This window comes from Sciurus vulgaris (assembly GCF_902686455.1).
Source record: "Sciurus vulgaris genome assembly, chromosome: 11".
Lineage (NCBI taxonomy): Eukaryota > Metazoa > Chordata > Mammalia > Rodentia > Sciuridae > Sciurus > Sciurus vulgaris.
The window spans coordinates 61405483-61417007 of NC_136472.1; positions in this window are offsets into that span (position 1 = coordinate 61405483).

Below are 11525 nucleotides of genomic sequence, written 5' to 3' on the forward strand. Positions count from 1 at the left end.
AGTTCTAAAGGCTAGCTGCTTCTGAATGATGAGATATACTGTACAAGTAAGACTAGTACTAGTGAATCTTGTGAGTATGGTTTTCTGGGCAACCAGGAATAAACACTATTCTGTAATAATCCCTTTAAAGATAAAAATGTTTCCATTCCCCCATGTATGGTTTTACCCTAGCAAATAACTATATATCCCTTTGGGGGAATGCTGAGAAAAAGATTCACATATCATAATCACAAGCTCCTTTCTCAAAAGTGCATAGAATACTCTGTACTTGAGGGTCTCTGGGTCTGAACATCCCAGGACTAAGAAATGGTTGAGGGCTTTTACTCCTAATGATGTCCATAGTCTGGCCTGTTTTCCCAACTTAGATTTTGTTCATTTGCATAAAAATTTAAGTCCTTAAGCTGCCTGTTAGACAGCTTTCCATCACTGTGACAATACCTGAGAAAATCAACTTAGAGGAGGAAAGATTTATTTTGGCTTACAGTTCCTTGGTTTCAGTACATGGCTAACTGGATTCATTGTTTTTGGCCTGTGGTGAGGTAGTACATCATGTTGGAAGGGTGTGGTGGAGCAAACCTGCTCACCTCATGGGAAGTCAGGAATCAGAGAAATTGGGTGGGGGGAAGGGGCCAGGGACAAGATACACCCAAGGCACACTTCTAGTGACATACTTCCTCCAACTAGGGCCTACCTCCTAATAGACCACTCAATTATGAACCTATCAATGAATTAACCCATTGTTCAGATCAGAGCCCTTGTGATCCAATCACTTTCTAAGAGCCCTACTTCTGAACATTGCTACATTGGGATTCAAGCCTTCAATACAGGAGCCTGTAGTGGGCATTATAGATCCAAACTATTTTTCTGGTATTAGAAACTATGATCAATTAGCCACCATCAAGAATCTGTAGGTCAGAACTTTCAACTACTGTTCTCACCCTAGTTGGTATTCATACTCAGCATGACTATGGCAGTTATGTATTGCTACCTGATCTCTGCCACCTCAGGATCCCTCATCATCCTTGAAATTAGAAAGCCCATTTCAGTGCCAGCACATGAAACCTTTATCCCCAAGGAACAGTCATTAGAGTAATGTTCAGGGATTTGTGTATCATCCTCACCAATCTTATTTCTTCATGCTATGGTATGAAGAGAATGTGCTGTAGGCCCTGTTGGGGACATAGGAGTAGATGATCTAATACAAAAAAGAACCCACTTCAATGTTGCTTTCCTCTGAAAACTTTGTAACTTGTTTTCAACATTATGCCAAGAAATTTTGGCAACTCAACTTTTGTCTCGGTCACCAACTGACTCTAGTTTTTAATTAATCAGCTGAATACATCTAGAACACTCCTAGCTACCCAAACTAGTATGACTCCAAAATCTCTAGTTACGTGTTCTTATATCAACAAATTCAGCATAATCTAAAACTGTGTTCTTTGCCTGATCTTGCACCCTCAGAGTCTATTCCTATGCATATCCCCAGCTTTTTGTTACTGTAATTTAACAAAATCTTGTCATTCTTTGGGCATGTAAAGCTTCTCTTCCCAGATTTATTATGTAATTCCCTAGAGCATTCTGGGGTCTGACTCAATTTATAAATAGGACGTTATTGAAAAGAAGTGGGGTAGAAGAGGAAATTTGATGTCCCTGTGCAAGATGGGACCTGTATTATCTACTATTACCCAGAAGCAAATTACCCAGAAGTTAGCAACAGAAGATTATAAACATTATCTCGCAGTTTCGTTTCTTTTTTTTTTTTTTTTTTTTTTGGGGGGGGGGAGGGGTGCTGGGGATCGAACCCAGGGCCTTGTGCTTATAAGGCAAGCACTCTACTGACTAAGCTATCTCCCCAGCCCCTCGAAGTTTCTTTAGATCTGGAATCTGGAATTCCTTAGCTGGGCAGTTTGGGCATAAGTTCACTCATGAGGTTGATGTCAAGAAATCAGCTGAGGCCGCAGTCATCAGAAGGCTTGACTATAGCTGGAGGATCTAATTCCAAGATGGCTTACTCACATATTTAGCAAGTTAGTGCTGGTTATTAGCTAAGGGCCTCAGTTCCTTATCATGTGGACTTCTCTGTAGTATTTGCATGACATGGAATCATCTGGCTTTTCCCAGATTGAAGAGAGAACAAGATAGAAACTGTAATATCTTTTATGACCCTAGCTTCATGAGTCATACAACATCATTTTGCAATATTCTATAGGTTACTCAGTTCTATGCTATTCATTCAATATGGGAGGGGACTATAGATAGACATTTATTATTAGGAGCTGGAGATTACTGAGGCCTTCTTGGAGACTAGTTACTATAAGATCACAATAGAGTTTGAGAAAAGTGAAGCCAATCTTCTCTGGGAACAAAGGAGGCTACTTCTGTAAGCAAGGGCCAAAGGATTTTGGGAGCACAGGATGCCATATTTGGAGTTCCACTCTTTTCTAGTCAATGCCCTAACTTCCACATTGGAGATCAAGTAAAACTATTAATTCTACCTTGGTCATAATTCATCATTCTATTAAGGCAAATTCTGCTTGGTGTGTTAGACCTTTGGCTATACAGATGAGGACATTTTTAGAACGATCATAGCATAAAACCCTGGTTTTCTGAACATGCCCTGAACTAAGAACTTGAAATCTGGAGTCTATGATTTTCTTTAAGCACAATTAATACAGTTAGAAGTAATTAACACAACCCTGACCCTCGTGCTCCTTGTGCCTTTCATAATGGCCTATCACTGCAGCAAGTTGGTCCACCAAAGACTTGCCTTTAATAGGTACTTCATTCCAGATAACCACAGGTAATAATTATTGAAGCAAAAAGAGAATGCTTTTATACATAACTGAAAAGTTTCTGAATTGACCTAGATCCAGGGACTCAAATCATTTTAATAATAATCTCTTACTATCTCTTGGCTTTATCATTCTCTGTTGTGTTTATTCCTAGGAAGACTCCCTGGTCCTGTGATAGCAAAGATGTTCTCTTACATTTTACTAGTTTAGCAATCCAGGATGATAATTTAAAGAACTGTTTCTCCACTGTGTATCACTAACTACTTGCTTCCTCTAACAATAATCAAATTCTCACTGCTTTCATATATCACCAGTTCAGATAACTCATCCCACATTCATATTTTCTAGAAATTTGATTACTTACAAGTTTTCTTAATTACTGCAACAATCAGAGTTCAGCTGTATAATAGAGAATCCAGTTTAGGCAAAAAAGGAACTTAAGGAAAAAAACTAAATGCTTACCACTGAAAAGACAAAAGGAGCAAGCTCTTGGTCCAACTTCTCAGAACAATCTCTAGTGTTCTCAGCCGCTCTATTTCTACCATGATTAGAAAAATTCCTACAGTTGTTGCAGGAACCTGCTGCCATTGTTGATCACCACACAACCACATTACCTTTGCTACTGATGCTATAGGAAATTGCCAACTGCAGACACGCACACATCTTTCTTCATATGTTCTGAATTCGTTTCTTACAAGATGCATTGAATGAACTCTGGAATCCTAATTGAAAGGAAGTCTGGGAAATGTCACTTGTTAGCTTTCCAACCCTTGCAAATTGGAAAGGGGTTGGGCTTCCATAACATTCTCATAACATTAATCCACAGCTCTCATAACTTTTTGCTTATATCAAGAATTGTCATTATACTTGTTGTTAGTTATAGTGGCTATGTTAGATTGAGATTTTTTTAAAAAACAAGGATAAATTTTTATTCATCTTTAGGATACCCTGCATTTACCAGTGCCTCCCTCAAACATAATTCCACAATTAAACAATACTGTTGAACAAATTTTTGTTGTTTACTAGGAATCTGTGTGCATAAGAGTAAAGACTGGTCCTAATACAGTCTTTTCAGTCAGACCATCCCAATGCCTTATTGAAATGGAAATTTCCTTCACATTTTTTCCTTTCTTACTACACTTCAGAGGACAGTATGCTGACTAGAAATATCAAGAATCTGGGATCAATTTGCGTTTGAATTTTGGCTTATTTGCTTATTAGCAATATAACCTTGGGTAAGTTATTTATCCCTCTAAACCTTAACTGTACTATGGGATAATACTTTCCTCATAAATCTGTTGTAAGACTTAAATAAGGTAATTATGAAATTACCTGCCACATAGCAGATCCTCAAAAAGTAGTACATATTATTATAAAAATGTCTTCCCCTACCTCACACATCCAGCATTAAAGTTGGAAAGAACATAAGAATTTGTCTAATCCAGCTCCACAATACTAATAAACCCAAAGCCAAAGGAAGGAAGTTTTCACATCTCCTGTTTCTACTTGCCCCAGCTCATTCATGGCTCCTCTCCTCTATATTGACACAGTATCTACTACATGTTGACACAATTGCACCTCAGATTTCCAGATAAATACTTGAATAGCTTTTCATCTTCCCTTTGAGTGAGACTTAGTATGGAATCATCTTCCCTGCTTGGCCCAGAAATAGCGATCTTATCTCAATCCATGGATGTTTAGTCTCAAGGACAAAATACCCCTATGTGACTCACTCTAAAAGGGAAGTTTTTGCCTCAGCATTCTGAAATCTGAGAACCCCTTTTTAGACACCAGAACATGTAATCTTGATGCCGGCTACTTATTTCATCATCACTATCGCGTGACTCATCTTTGGCTATAGAATCTCTCCTATATTGTTGAACATCCCCTCTGGCATCAGTCAGGCCAATATTGTGGTCTAATGCACAGGTTCTCAGCTGGGTTGGGGGAGATAATTTTCATCTTCCAGGAGACATTCAGTAATGGTGGAAGACATTTTTCATTGTCACAACTGCAGAAAATGTTCTACTTCATTTAGTGAATAGAGACCAGGAATGCTGCTTAATATGCTACAATGCACAGAACCAGCTCCCAGGACCAAAGGATTACTTGGCCCAGAATATCAATAGTGTTGAGATTGATAAATTCCAGCTTTTTAGACCAAAGTCTTGTTCACTTAGCCTTGTCTTATAGTGTCATAACTCACTAATAAGTTCTACGATAGGAGATTTCCATTAAGATACAATGCCTTATCATTCCTGCCCATAGCAACTTCTTCCTCTGCCTTCATTAAGGCTTTAATCATTTATAGTCTTAATAGTTAATAGCTCTCTTTTATCTTGTCCGTGTTTATAAGTTGTCTCCCCAAGAAAGCCAGAAGCAGCTTAGGGGTGGTATCCCCATCCTCTACATTCTGAAGCTCTTTTGTGTATAGCAGTATTAATCAATCCATAAAAATAATAAAGAACCTGGATTCAGATCAAATCTTTCAGAACGCTCCCACTCTCTGGGCAAGGGCCCAAAAAGAAAAAGAATAGGGTCCTTTCCTCACTGAAATATTCAAACTACTTGAAGTAAACAAATCAAATCTCCTTGGTTCCATGGATTTCTATCCATTCCCACCCATTCTCAAGTATTCCTGGTTTTGGTCTTGGCTTTTGATTTCTTTGCAGTGAGAATTTTTCTTCTACTTATCTTTAACTGCTTTCTCCACTAATGACCACAGTACTTTGTATCTCTGACTACTCTCTCCAATAATACCTACAGCACCCAGGATTTCATATTTAAGTTTCTTTTTCAGCACCTTTCTTCCCCAAAAGACTTTTAGCCACATGGAGACAGAGAATATTTCTGTCCTCTTCATTATTATATCAATGCATCTTAGTAGAATGCCTGACACATAGCAGGCATTTATTAGACGATTATTGAATAAATGTAGCACCTCTGGGCCTGGCCTCAAGTTACACTCTCACATTTCTCTCTGGCCCATAGTAGTAAATAACCAAGTTTATTTCCCTTGTCATTAGAGATATTTTTTTCAAAATGAGTTCCATTAAAACATAATGGACTCCAAAAGGACATTCAACAAAAGAAATTACAAAAAGGAAAATTGAAATTTTTAAAGTATAGCTTTCTGTTCTGACACTGACTAATTCCCAGGCTCATGAGATCTGTTTCACAACCTACTTGACCATGTCACTCACCTAGAGTAGCCCTACCTTCTCCCTTTCTTCCCTGAGGTCTCAAGTAGGTAAGTCCTGGGGAGTGTTGTGTGATGCTCTTACTCTTTTCCTGGTGCCTGTTAGAAGTTTATCTTTCTGTGCACCCATCTGTAGTGACTGGACAAGGGAGATGGTAAGGCTCTTCAGTCACTGAGGTGGGGTTGTGGGGAAGAAACTGTACTACTTTTGTCTAATCAGGACAACTTATTCCTAATTGTCTTCTCTAGAGAGATAGGTATGCCAAATAAAATTCAAAACCCCATTCAAATCAAACTTAATTTTGTAATCACTTCACCTTCTAGTCTTCTTGTTACAGAAGATTGGTTTGAGAGTATATTAGTCCATTCAGGATGCTATAACAAAATTCCTTATGCTGGGTAGTTTTTTTTTCTTTTTTTTCAGAAGTTCTTTTTTTTTTTTTTTAATTGATTTTTCTTGTAAACAAATGAGATACATGTTGTTTCTGTTTGTACATGGAGTATCAGCATACCATTTGCATATTCATAAATTTACATAGAGTAATGATGTTTGATTCATTCCATTATTTTTTTCCTTCCCCCCACCCCTCCCACCTCTCTTTTCCCTCTATACAGTCCCTCCTTCCTCCATTCTTGTCCCACTCCCACCCCCCATTAAGTGTCATCATCCACTTATCAGTGAGATCATTCCTCTTTTGGATTTTTGAGATTGGATTATCTCACTTAACATGATATTCCCCAATTTCATCAATTAGCCTGCAAATGCCATAATTTTATTATTCTTTATAGCTGAGTAATATTCAATTGTATATATATATACCACAGTTTCTTTATCCATTCATCAATTGAAGGGCATCTAGGTTGGTTCCATAGTCTAGCTATTGTGAATTGAGCCGCTATGAACATTGATGTGGCTGTATCTCTGTAGTATGCTGATTTTAAGTCCTTTGGGTATAGGATAAGGAGTGGGATAGCTGGGTCCATTCCAAGTTTTCTAAGGAATCTCCACACTGCTTTCCAGAGTGGCTGCACTAATTCGCAGTCCCACCAGCAATGTATGAGTGTACCTTTTTCCCCACATCCTCTCCAACACCTATTGTTGCTTGTGTTCTTGATAATCGCCATTCTAATTGGGGTGAGATGGAATCTTAGTGTAGTTTTGATTTGCATTTCTCTTATTACTAAAGATGTTGAACATTTTTTCATATATCTGTTGATTGCTTATACATCTTCTTCTGTGAAGTGTCTGTTCATTTCCTTAGCCCATTTGTTGATTGGATTATTTGTATTCTTGGTGTAGAGTTTTTTGAGTTCTTTATATATTCTGGAAATTAGTCTATCTGAAGTATGAGAGGTAAAGATATTCTCCCACTCTGTAGGCTCTCTCTTCGCATTCCTGATAGTTTCCTTTGCTGAGAGAAAGCTTTTCAGTTTGAATCTATCCCAGTTATTGATTCTTGCTTTTATTTCTTGTGGCTATGGGAGTCCTGTTGAGGAAGTCTGATCCTAAGCCAACAAGGTGAAGATTTGGACCTACTTTTTCTTCTGTAAGATGCAGGGTCTCTGGTCTGTTTTCAAGGTCCTTCATCCATTGTGAGTTGATTTTTGTGCAGGGTGAGAGATAGGGGTTTAGTTTCATTCTGTTGCATATGGATTTCCAGTTTTCCCAGCACCATTTGTTGAAGAGGCTATCTTTTCTCCATTGCATATTTTTGGCCCCTTGTCTAGTATTAGAAAATTGTATTTATTTGGGTTTGTTTCCGTGTCCTCTATTCTGTACCATTGATCTACCTGTCTATTTTGGTGCCTATACCTTGCTGTTTTTGTTACTATTGCTTTGTAGTATAGTTGAAGTTCTGGTATTGCGATACCCCCTGTTTCATTCTTCCTGCTAAGGATTGCTTTAGCTATTCTGGGTTTCTTATTCTTCCAGATGAATTTCATGACTGCTTGCTCTATTTCTGTAAGGTACGTCATTGGGATTTTAATTGGAATTGCATTGAATCTGTATAGCACTTTTGGTAGTATGGCCATTTTGACAATATTAATTCTGCCTATCCAAGAACAGGGGAGATCTTTCCATCTTCTAAGGTCTTCCTTAATTGCTTTCTTCAATGTTTTGTAGTTTTCATTGTAGAGATCTTTTACCTCTTTGGTTAGATGGATGCCCAAGTATTTTATTTTTTTTGAGGCTATTGCAAATGGAGTTGTTTTCCTCATTTCCCTTTCAGCTGTTTCGTAGCTTGCATATAAAAATGCTTTCGATTTATACGTGTTGATTTTATAGCCTGCTATTTTGCTGAATTCATTGATGAGGTCTAGAAGTGTTCTGGAGGAGGTTTTTGGATCCTCTAAATAAAGAATCATGTCATCAGCAAATAGTGGCAGCTTAAGTTCCTCTTTTCCTATTCGTATCCCTTTAATTTCTTTAGTCTGCCTAATTGCTCTGGCTAGAGTTTCCAGGACAATGTTGAGTAGAAGTGGTGAAAGAGGACATCCCTGTCTTGTTCCCGTTTTTAAAGGGAATGGTTTCAGTTTTTCTCCATTAAGAATGATGTTGGCCATGGGCTTAGCATAAATAGCCTTTACAATGTTCAGGTATGTTCCCACTATCCCTATTTTTTCTAGTGTTTTCAGCATGAAGGGGTGTTGTATATTGTCAAATGCTTTTTCTGCGTCAATTGAAATAACCATATGATTCTTATCCTTAAGTCTATTGACATGATGGATTACATTTATTGATTTACGGATGTTAAACCATCCTTGCATTCCAGGAATGAACCCCACTTGATCGTGGTGCACAATTTTCTTAATATGTTTTTGGATATGGTTTGCCAATATTTTGTTAAGGATCTTTGCATCTATATTCATCAAGGATATTGGTCTAAAATTTTCTTTCCTTGATGTGTCTTTTCCGGGTTTGGGTATGAGGATGATATTAGCTTCATAGAATGAGTTCGGTAGGGTACCCTCCTTTTCTATTTCCTGAAATACTTTGAGAAGTATTGGAATGAGTTCTTCTTTGAAGGTCTTGTAGAACTCGGCTGAGAATCCGTCTGGTCCTGGGCTTTTCTTGGATGGTAGATTTTTAATGGCTTCTTCTATTTCATTGCTTGATATTGATCTGTTTAAATCGTGTATGTCCTCCTGGTTCAGTTTGGGAGGAGCATATGTCTCTAGAAATTTGTCAATGTCTTCAGTACTTTCTATTTTGTTGGAATACAGATTTTCAAAGTAGGTTCTCATTATGTTCTGTATCTCTGTGGCGTCTGTCGTGATATTTCCTTTTGCATCATGTATTTTAGTAATTTGAGTCTTCTCTCTCCTTCTCTTTGTTAGTGTGGCTAAGGGTTTATCTATTTTGTTTACTTTCTCAAAGAACCAACTTTTTGTTTTGTCAATTTTTTGAATTGTTTCTTTTGTTTCAATTTCATTGATTTCAGCTCTGATTTTAATTATTTCCTGTCTTCTACTACTTTTGCTGTTATTCTGTTCTTCTTTTTCTAGGGCTTTGAGCTGTAATGTTAGGTCATTTAGTTGTTGACTTTTCATTCTTTTCTGGAATGCGCTCCATGCAATGAATTTTCCTCTTAGTACCACTTTCATAGTATCCCAGAGATTTTGATATGTTGTATCATCATTCTCATTGACCTCTAAGAATTTTTTAATCTCCCTGTTGTGTTTTGTTATCCATGTTTCATTCAATAGCATATTATTTAGTCTCCAAGTGTTGGAGTAATTTCCTTTTTTTACTTTGTCATTGATTTCTACTCTCAGTCCATTATGATCTGATAGAACACAAGGCAGTAGCTCTATTTTTTTGCACGTACTAAGGGCTGCTTTGTGGCATAACATATGGTCTATTTTCAAGAAGGTTCCATGTGCTGCTGAGAAGAAAGTGTATCCACTCGTTGATGGATGGAATATTCTATATATGTCTATTAAGTCTAGGCTATTGATTGTGTCATTGAGTTCTATGGTTTCTTTAGTTTGATTTTGTTTAGAAGATCTATCTAGTGGTGACAGCGGTGCGTTAAAGTCGCCCAGAATTATTGTGTTGTGGTCTATGTGATTCTTGAAATTGAGAAGGATTTGTTTGATGTACAGGGATGTACCATTGTTTGGGGCATAAATATTTACTATCGTTATGTCTTCCTGATTTATGGTTCCCTTAAGCAGTATGAAATGTCCTTCTTTATCCCTTCTGACTAACTTTGGCTTGAAGTCCACTTTATCTGATATAAGGATGGAAACCCCCGCTTTTTTACTGGGTCCATGTGCGTGGTAGGTTTTTTCCCCATCCTCTCACCTTTAGTCTGTGGATGTCTTTTTCTATGAGATGAGTCTCTTGCAGGCAGCATATTGTTGGGGCTTTCTTTTTAATCCATTCTGCCAGTCTATGTCTTTTGATTGATGAGTTCAGGCCATTAACGTTCAGGGTTATTATTGAGAAATGATTTGTATTCCCAGTCATTTGGCTTATTTTTGGTTTTTAAGTTGGCTTGGTTTCTCCTTTGAGTGGTTTTTCTCTAAGGTAGTTCCTCCCTTTGCTGACTTCCATTGTTGTTTTTCATTTCCTCCTCATGGAATATTTTGTTGAGAACATTCTGTAGTGCAGGCGTTCTACTTGTAAATTCTTTTAACTTTTGTTTATCATGGAAGGATTTTATTTCATCTTCAAATCTGAAGGTTAGTTTTGCTGGGTATAAGATTCTTGGTTGGCAACCATGTTCTTTCAGAGCTTGAAATACATTGGTCCAGGCCCTTCTAGCTTTTAGAGTCTGGGTTGAGAGGTCGGCTGCTATCCATATTGGTCTCCCCCTATATGTAATCTGATGCTTTTTCTCGCGGCCTTCAAAACCCTATCTTTATTTTGAATGTTAGGCATTTTTATTATAATGTGCCTTGGTGTGGATCTGTTGTGATTCTGTGCATTTGGTGTTCTGTAAGCCTCTTGTATTTCATTTTTCATTTCATTCTTCAGGTTTGGGAAATTTTCTGATATTATTTCATTGAATAGGTTGTTCATTCCTTTGGTTTGTATCTCTGTGCCTTCCTCAATCCCAATAATTCTTAAATTTGGTCTTTTCATGATGTCCCATAGTTCTTGGAGATTCTGTTCATGATTTCTTCTCTGTTTGGGCGACTTTATTTTCAAGATTAAATATTTTGTCTTCATTGTCTGAGGTTCTGTCTTCCAAGTGGTCTAGTCTGTTGGTGATGCTTTCCATTGAGTTTTTATTTGGTTTATTGTCTCCTTCATTTCAAGGATTTCCGTTTGGTTTTGTTTGAGAATCTCTATCTCTTTGTTGAAATGATCTTTTGCTTCCTGCAGGTGCTCTTTCAGCTTTTTGGTGTTATCATTCATTGCCTGCATTTGCTCTCTTATCTCATCCTTTGCTTCGCGAATCAAATTAATCATGTATAATCTGAAGTCCTTTTCTGACATTTCTTCTAACATACTGTCATTGGATTCTATTACTATAGAATCTAGATTTGTTTGGATCATTTTCTTCCCTTGTTTCTTCATGTTG